Consider the following 10439-nt stretch of genomic DNA (forward strand, 5'->3'; position numbering starts at 1 on the left):
AGACTCAATGGAGTCATTGATGTAAGTAATTCTTGTCGAACCACATAAAATCTTTGTTCTTCATGTAGAGAGTCATTCCATAACTCACCTGAAGGATGCCTTGTGTGGTTTTTCAGGCTCGCGACTTCGTGTTAACTTGGCAACATTCACAAGTCACTCCTACAATGTGACAGAAAACCTTTTTAGGATTCATAGCAAGAAGTGTCATGATCTTTCTCCTTTTCTGTTCCCAAAAAGTGTCATGACTAAGCACGACCAGAACATGAGCACATGCATGTAGGTGTTATCTTTTCTCTGTTGCATTTCCTTGCACTTCATATTTAAAAATTGAAGCTGCAACCTCTGGGAATTCTCAAATCCTTGTTTTTTAGGACAATTCTCAAATCATGTTGCTAGTCCAGCGTTCCAAGAAAAGAATAAGAATTTTTTTAAGTTGGAGCATTATTGACTGACTGCAAAACGTCAAAATATTGGCAGCCAAAAACTAGCTAGAAATTGATTTTTTTTTAAACCTTGAATTTTGGGACAAAATCTCAGCAATAAATAAATAAATAAATAAATATATATATTTATTTATTTATAATACAATATAAATAAAAAACTATTTATAAATAAAAACCACATTTTTCATAATAAATAGCCGATAAAAACATAAAAAGCATGCTTAAAACATGATATTTATGTTTTTAATGAAAAACTCGCCAGAAATTACTCTTTTTTCAACTTTTAGGTAATTTCTGAGATTTTGTCACTGTAACTGCAACTGTGCATGCCAGATCCCAGAGAGAGAGAGAGAGAGAGAGAGAGAGAGAGAGAGAGAGAGAGAGCTTTTTAATCAATAGCTACAAATGAAGTAATCGATCCCTTACATTTGAGGCCTTGTGTCCTTGATCATGAAGAGAGGTATATTGCGGTAATTTGCTTTATTTTGGTTACTTTGAATCATTGAACCATGTGTTGTGTCCAATGCGATGTGATACACCTATTAAATGCAGTGATCCGTTTATGACTCTCATAGTCTTTTCACTCTCCATGATGGGCGATGGCGACACTACTTTTAGGAGCAGAAGGAAAAAAAATTCCGGCCTTTATAGAAACAAGTATCATCTCATAAAGGAACCAAAAAGTTGAAATTGATATTTGCTTAATTGCCAACATCATGTTTGATGCTGTATGGTACTCAATATCATTTAACCGATAATTAATGAAAAAGTATGAAAATGGGACCAAGGTCCACCCAATCCAGCTGTCCCCGGATAATATTGCATTTTTTTTTTTCTTTCAGATCGTTCAAAGGAAAAAAAACCCATCACTGACCAAACATTGGCTAGTCACCTGTTGGTAAAACCCATGAGGTTTCCCTTCCAAAAGATAATATCATGTAAATTTCATTTATGTTTATATATACCTATGTGTTTTTACATATGCCAAAAGTTTCAAAATATCACAGGATTTTCTTGAGAACAGGATGCATGACATTGCTCAACTTCTTTTTTTTTGATGATGTGGAACCCTCGCCCAGAACCAGAACCAGGTCACTTAATGGGCTCAGCCCCCTGCAAGGTAAAACCCAGATGGAGTCACCCACACCGAGCCCACCAGTTAAAGGCACCCACACACCCGGTGAGACATTGCTTAATGTTGTTCCAACCTTAATATGGATTAATGGGAAATGGGTATCTTTAATGTGGTTGCCTATGTCAAGCAAGTCAACCACACACTGAAACCGTTAAATCAACCCAAACTAAGCCCTACTACTAGCAGTAGATGGGCACAATAGTGCCATGTCAAAATTGGCTAATTTTCTCTAAGGAATCTGATTGCATTTGTGGTATAGTTAAATGACTTGGAAATTTTTCTGAAACTAGTCATAAGATACTCCCAATATGCTTCGGGTGTATAGATTATTTTAGAGATCGAAAATGTTAAAAAATATACATTTCTTAAAAAAAAAGGGGGGGGGGGGGCGGGGGAATTAAAAATATTAGAATATTACATACAACCTGCCACATTATTCATAAAAAATTTATATTCATGATGATGAAATAAATCATTATCTAGTGAAAAACAAGTTTTGGATCATGTGATTATAACATACATATAGGTTTTTAAAGATCTTTAAAGATCGATGGTTCACAATGTACCAAAATTTCAGGACTTCAAAAGCTTATTTTGATATCCAAAAAATATCATCCAAAACATGATTCCTATCAAATAAACTTTGTTATTGATTGAGAAGATGCAACTTAAAACTGTGATTTCTTGTAGCCAAAGCACCATAACAGTACTCTTTAATCCTTCTTCCTCCTCATACACAAGTCCAGACTCCAACCCTACGTAGTCTTTTAAATTATAAAATATCACACCTGCCCGAATCGCTTGAGTGGTAGTGGACTTTGGGAGAAGGTGTTGACCCCTTAGTCCCAGGTTCTACTCCCACTGGTGAGCTCCATGAGGGCTTGAGTGTCAGTGACCCCATCTCCAGCAGACTTCATCATAAAAACAAAAGATGGAGAAAGGGTCATAGTAATAGACATCAGTGATAATTTGAAAATATCGTAGTTTATTATGATATTCTCAAAAATCCAATCTAACCCCAAAAATTCATGATATTTTGAAAAACTGAATACTTTATGCAAATGAAATGATTTGATTTCATTTGCATAAAGTAGTTAATTTACTTTGAAAATATCCTATTTTTTTAGATAGACCAGCTGGGGTTAGTTAGATCCCCACCAGTTGTTCAATGTACCATTGGGTTTTGAACCTGCAACGTCCCACCACAAGGTGACGTGCATTGATAACTCCTACCAACCAAGTGGAGCTCTTGTTGAAAATATCATGATTTTATCATAATGTTATTTCATAATTATCGTGATATTAATGATTTATATATATATATATATATATATATTTCAATATCTTTAATGTTTTTCATTATATTTTATATATTTCTTTATATGTTCAAATTTTAAGTGTACGGATTTCCCTAGATACTCTGGAGAAAATATTTTTATTGAAAAAATATCACGAGATCTTGCCTATAAAAGTTTTTTTTTTATGATGAGTAGCCCTCGCCGAGAATCGGGTCATTTAGTGGGCCAGCTCACCTAGGTAAACCTCGGGTGGGTCAAACATCCAAGCCCTTATGAAGAAGCCCACAACACCTATTGGGGGGCGAACTTGGGACGAAGGGGTCAGCACCTTTTCGGATGCCGGCTGCCACAAAGATTTTCTCTGCTACTGATCATGTTTGAAAAATGAAGATGTGAAATTAAGAGAGTAGGTGTATGCCCTGCAACACCCCACTAAGTAATAACTGCACCGTCTGCCTTCCTCTTGAGCAAGTAGAATTTCAGAAGACAAACTGGCAATCTCCCCAACCGTATGCATTTATGGCCTATTATTTCTAGTTTCTTCTTCTTTCTTCTGTTTTTGGTGGGTTATAAGTACTGATGCACACTCAGTTAGCATTGTGAGTTCTCCTTGTGTGTGGAAAAGATGGATCAGCTTTGGAAGGGTTTTGGGGTCTTGGGCCTTGTGTTCTTGGCTGTCATTGCTGAGGGGAGGTTGCTTGAGAAGGATAACTTTCTTGGTGGTGTTGGTGGTGGGTTTGGTGGAGGAGCTGGTGGTGGGCTCGGAGGTGGTTCTGGTTTAGGAGGTGGGTTTGGAGGTGGTCATGGTGGCGGTCTAGGTGGTGGATTTGGAGGTGGCTCTGGTTTAGGAGGTGGGTTTGGAGGTGGTCATGGTGGCGGTCTAGGTGGTGGATTTGGAGGTGGCTCTGGTTTAGGAGGTGGGTTTGGAGGTGGTCATGGTGGCGGTCTAGGTGGTGGATTTGGAGGTGGCTCTGGTTTAGGAGGTGGGTTTGGAGGTGGTCATGGTGGCGGTCTAGGTGGTGGATTTGGAGGTGGCTCTGGTTTAGGTGGGTTTGGAGGTGGTCATGGTGGCGGTCTAGGTGGTGGACTTGGAGGTGGTTCTGGTTTAGGAGGTGGGTTTGGAGGTGGTCATGGTGGTGGACTTGGAGGTGGGTCTGGTTTAGGTGGTGGGTTTGGAGGTGGTCATGGTGGTGGACTTGGAGGTGGGTCTGGTCTAGGTGGTGGGTTTGGAGGTGGTCATGGTGGTGGGCTTGGAGGTGGAGCTGGCGGTGGTCTCGGAGGTGGAGCTGGTGGCGGAGCTGGCGGTGGTCTCGGAGGTGGAGCTGGCGGTGGTCTTGGAGGTGGAGTTGGCGGTGGGCTTGGTGGCGGAGCTGGTGGTGGTGCTGGGTTTGGAGGTGGTGCCGGTGGTGGTGCTGGTCTTGGAGGAGGAATAGGAGGTGGTGCTGGTGGTGGTGGTGGATTCGGAGGGGGTTCTGGTGGAGGCTCAGGAGGAGGGTTTGGTGGTGGGAAGGGAGGTGGATTTGGAGGAGGAGTAGGAGGTGGCGCTGGTGGTGGTGGAGGGTTTGGTGGTGGGAAGGGAGGTGGATTCGGAGGAGGAGTAGGAGGTGGCGCTGGTGGTGGTGGAGGGTTCGGAGGGGGAGCTGGTGGTGGCGCTGGTGGTGGTGGTGGCTTCTGATTTCCCGGCATGCAATGATATTAGTCTTATAAATTGCATCTTCATGTACCCTTTGCTTGTGACAGTCCATAATATTGTTGTTTAAATAAATGCCGAAGGCATGTACCACTAGCATTATTTGGGGTAGAGAGTAGGTCTACAGATCGTATCTTGGTAACCCTACCATCATTCTCATGCAAATCCACCTTTTTTTTTGTTCCTTGTTGTTACTCCCTCATTATTCTCACGCAAATGCAATTTTTATTGTTTTTTACAGTTTTACTCTCTCTCTCTCTCTCTCTCTCTCGTTTCATCATCGAAACCGATAAAACAGTTTGATGTATACTGTATTGGTTGCGACTTGAAGATCAATTGATTTTTCAAAAAAAAAAAAAAAACATGATCCCCGTAATCGCGCAAAGTGTTCATCGCGTATCACAGTTCAAATGGATGTATAGTAAGAAATTGTTTTTAGGAAGAATTTTCAGATATTGAAACTAGCCCTTTACTTGCAGAGAGAGAGAGAGAGCATGGGTATAAGAAAATAAAATATAAAAGTAATTTTTGTGAAAACAAGAAAGATATGTACTTCGGACCCAAGGGGTTTGGCCTAGTGGGATGGGGGCATAGACCTTTTGACTTGTAGTCTAGGAAATCCCATGGTTGTCACTCCCTGAGTAAGTCCTGGGTCGAGGGGCAAGCCCCCAGAGTTTTAGGCCAACATGGACAGAGGTAGCAAGTATGACAGGCTGAGCAACTGGAGTGGTTTCTCTGAGTAAAAATAAAATGAAAGAAAGATATGTACTTCAAAAAAAATTTATTGGTTTTTATCCTTTAACATGGTGACGATACTATAGAGTTCCTCGAGTACAAAAAATAGTTATAAACTAAACAATACATATATTTAAATATATGTCATGAGTCAAGATTATCTGACATGGAAACACATTGAATGACATCTTTTCTTTGGTGCCTATATCAATTTTTAGATTAAACAAAATCATCCTAGTTTAATTACATGTATGGAAGCCTATTGTTCAAAAGAACCAAGTTATTGACAAATTTTCTTCACAGCAGCTCGAGTGAGTCTAGAGGGTAAACCCTTATTTCAAATATTTGGAGCAATGTTTCCTAATAAAATGTTCTCAAGCTTAGAAATTTTTTAGATTATTGAAGAACAACCATTTTGTCTCAAATGTCTCTTTACCATGGGCAGCCATTTCGTCTCGAATATTGTAAAATAACCTGCTCTTTTGCACTGTGAACCAAGGCAATAATCTTATTTGTTTTCATTAGTGATGGTGAAATAGGAACTTCTCATGAAAATTTTATTGTCTTCCATAATTTTGTCTAAAGAAAAGTCAAGCCAAAGTCCCTAAGTAACACTACTTGTGAAAACTTAGCTCTAGATTCAGGGTTTTTGAAAACTCAGTACCTTACATGGAATTTCAGCTAAAAGTTGGTCTGAATCAGAAAATTTCACATATTGCTTTTACAGTAAGTGATCCGGGAAATGGTTATTAGTGTTTTCTCTAGCTAAGAGTTATATACTGGTTTATGAAGTATGGAGATTGTGGTGCCTTTCATTTTAGAATGTGGATATGTTCCATTTTTTGTGCTTTATGATATTTGTAGTTAATTTTTAAGGGCAGCAGAATCCATTCAAGTGATTTAATAAGTAAACAAACCGTTTGAATACAAAATTGACATGACACTACTTCCAAAGGCCTCCACATACATGACCTTTATTTAAAATTCATGGACAGGGTAGAAAACATACTTATTAAGTACATTAATATATAGAAGAGCACATGATGCTCTTCAACCAGGCGATATATATTGGTGATTCCTTATATAGAACCACAACTTAGACACAGCTTTATTACAACATCATTTATTTGAAAGCACAACTTTATTAGATCATCATTGACTATAGGGAAGGCATCGGTGCTTTGGCTTGTGACAATGGTGGATACAGAAGCATTTGCGTCGCCTGCCCCATCCACGACATTCTGCAGACACAGCCCTCTCTCGGAAGATACAATGACGACGGCAATCTTGGCCTCTGTGACAAATTGGTCGTCGGCTCAATTACTTTGAGCAGAGTCAGTGTCTATGTGGGGGTTGGTGTGGGTGGGGGTCATGGGCTTCAGCACCTATAATATCTGCACCCAAAGAAAAGCAACGGGTTAATAGTGACGCTAAAAGTTTTGAAATTGTTTGTAAGACTTGTGCATGGGGCCAACTTGATCGAAGCAGCATGAACTGTTGCTCGATCAATGAGAGGCAATATGTTTGTCATAAATATCTGTGGGCATGAGGACGCATGAAGCGAGTTCGACTCACAAGTTAAAAAAAAAAAACGAAAAATAGGGTATATTTCTTAATCAATAAAAATTATTTTTGATGTTTTTATAAAAAAAATGCATTTTTAATAAAAACTAACATAAAAGTCTAAAATAACATTAAAACTTAAAAAAGTTAAAATGTCAAAATGAAGGTTATAAGTTTCAGTGCAAGTATTGGCATGTCCAAGTGTGTCCTCTCATGTCCCGAGGGACACACAGGGACGGCTCAAGAGAAGTTGAGGCCCTAGGCATATTTCATTGGAGGCCCATATTTCTCCATGTTTTTTTTTATTGGAGGCGCTCAGCATGTGCCATGTTTCATTGGAGGCCCTCATCATTTGAAATATAAGCGTTATATATATTTTTTCCATTTGAGGCCCTAGGCGGTGTCCTCCAATCTCAAAGAGGCCGGCCGGCCCTGGGGACACACCCCAACAAAAATGGTGTGTCCCAGTGAAATAGCTCAGTCTTTTACTTCAACAACCATATATGAAAGACATCACTGTGAATTGTTATCCAAATCGATTATGCTAGCTTCAATAGTGCCAATTATCTAACTAAGTCTAGACCATTTATATCTTTAATTAGTTGGTTGCACCCCGTTCTGGTTTTCACCACCTTGGTATTCTACAACTCAATTGAGGCAAAACAAACTCTAGGAGCATATTTGATTGCTGCTCATAGTTTGAAATGCCCACAAATTTTATGAATCATTATCCATATTCATATCCTCTAAAGATGTGCACAATACAATGAAACAGTGGAAATAAGAAACTCTAATGGCTAAAGAGGAGGCTAACGAACCCAAGGAGTTGATTAAAACTCACCAGAAGAAACCAGAAGGATAAAGAAGAACAAGGTCACCAAAGTGGCTACAACGAGAGTTTGCCATGTTGGTTCACGATACAACATTAGGCATGCCAAACATGAATTTATAGCATTTAACATTTGACATTCTTTGCTTTTTATATATAATTGCATGATGAAGCAAGTTGGTGGCTGTTATTCTTATTATAATTTGATTTCTAGCTGTTTTAACATTTGGTGTATATGTCCAATACTCAAGTACAGTTTTGTACTTGTTTTCTTAATATTAAAATAGTTAAGGCTTGCACATTCACATCGGATGTTTGAACATCTAAAAATTGAATTATAATAATGATAACAACCAACCATTTTTTATCATTATTTGATTGATATTAAAAAACAATTGTGCACCTTAACCCATTGGACTTCATAAGTTCTAGAAAATAGAACCCAAATCCAGCTCAAATAAATTTTAGGTATTCAGATATACATTTTTTTGTATAAATATACAATTTCATTTGCTTGCATCGGGTTGGTCTGTGTTTGATATCCAATAAAACCCATAGCACAAAAGCTCAATTCACATCTTGCCGACTCGGCTCGAGCCGCATTAAATTACATAAAAAAACAAGAATTCAGTTGCCTGAGGGTGGTATTTGAAATTTTGAACACAGGACCTCACACATGCACGCACGTTAATCTCTTGACTAAAGGAAACTTAAGTGTATATTAACTAACAAAAAATGATGCATATCCTCAAAGTAGTCCCCATATGACATTATTAATCGAGCTTAATCAAGCTTGAATGCCTGATCAAGCTCGATTCGTTTAATTACTCGGACTAGTCCGAGTCAGGTTTAGACGACTCGAGCCCGAGCGGCTCGTTGTGCAGCCCTACTTGGTGGTACCCATCTATAATATAGTTTTGTGTGGAGGCAAATGAATGACATGGTTGGATGGTGGTGGATTAGCATTGAAAATTTCATCGTTGAGTTGTTCTCTGCTATGTTTTACGTTTTTTTTATGAAAATTTTTTATGAGAATAACAGCATGTTTATGCTCGCCCATTGATTGGAAGCTATTTGAGTCTCATGCTCGATCTTAAACTTGATCGTGAATCCAGGTAGATAGATGCTTAGTCTCGTCCGAGAGTCCAATCTCTTTGCATGGTTTACAGTTGACTCATCATTCCAAAGGTACTATCGCTAGAAGATTTGATGTAAGACTTTCTTGAACAAGATCCATCATATATTTTCACCCTAATAGCTAGTGTGGGGCTTTTGGCTTCTTCCTGTGTTTGCCTCAACCTTCCATACCGCCGGCTTGGTAGGCCTGGAACAATCCATGATATCATTCCTAATATTCTTAAAAAAATATTTTGAAATTACTAACCGTTAAATTTGAATTTCTTGGTAATGGTAGCTAACTCAATTCATTGGTTTGGATTGCAATTTCCAACTCCCATATATTATCCCCATGTATTAACATGTTCGATAGAAAAAGTGTTTGAAAAATGAAAGGTGGAATCTGATACAACAACAACAACAACTACGCCTTCATCCCAAAACAATTGGGGTCCATATTGGTTCATTTTCATAGGATATGACAAAGTTTTTATGCTGGCTGTCACAGGCCTACCGCAACCCTCCTCCTTTATCCGGGCTTGGGACCGGCAGTGTATAACTACAAAGGTGGAATCTGATATACAATAAAAATCTTGGAATTGTCTAATGCTTGCCATGGACAGCCATTTGAGTGAGGAGGCATCACCCTCGATATGCAGTTTGATCTACAGAGTGAATGACACTATCCAATTAGGCAATTAAGTGTTTGTTCAGTTAGAACAAAAACCAGGCATCATGTAATAAAAACAAGCAAATGCAAGTTATGTCCGACATCGAGTAGAAAGTTATGTCCAAAACAAGGTAACTAAAGGTTTTCAGCTTTTCAAAGAAACAAAAAACTAGGTCAATCCGAATGAAAACAAGCGAATGCAAGTGTTCGAGGCATCCAGTCATCAGCTGAAAACCTGAGTTTGTCTTGGAATTTCAAGACATTCAGTTTATACAAATATGCTAACATGGTTTCTTTGAAACCATTAATCAAATTGGTAAATTTGCTACCCTCCATGACATCAAGACTCCTTGTAATAAGCCCCATCAATCCCCAAATTAAATTCTTCATCTTCACAAAATAATTTTATAAGACAGAGCTTCAATTATGTTTTTACATATGCAATGCATAGTGCACAACATAGTAGCATTTCCGTTTTCTTTTTCCCCATAATTAATCAAATATGATACGTTAGTCTTCAACTTCCTCATTATTGGCCTGGTAATAATGTTTCAACTTCATCATTGTTGCTTCTTTGCTTTCCAATATTGTTTTGTTTTAGAAACACCACTCTTCTCAAAAGAGATGAAAGATAAATTATAAGGTAAAATCGGGGCCTAGGTCGCTAGTTGGACAATCAACGTTCAAATCCTATGGGCGTCAACCCTTACGCAATCCGAAAGCCCTCAGAGTTGTACGCTGACAGGACAGCAACCATAAATACAGCAGGCTGAGCCAGTGCAAGCGGTTTCTAATATCAAAAAAGGAAATTATAATGCAAAATCTTTTCATCGTTTGATGATGATACAAATGAAGAAGGGTAACAACGTTGGTCCTTTTCTAATGGCTTTGTCTAATCACTAGGAGCAACGCCTATGCACAATTTTCATAAAATACATCTTACAAAGCCGAACTGTCCAG

This window comes from Nuphar pumila, chromosome 12, assembly GCF_984573655.1.
Source record: "Nuphar pumila chromosome 12, dmNupPumi1.hap1.1, whole genome shotgun sequence".
Classification (NCBI taxonomy): domain Eukaryota; kingdom Viridiplantae; phylum Streptophyta; class Magnoliopsida; order Nymphaeales; family Nymphaeaceae; genus Nuphar; species Nuphar pumila.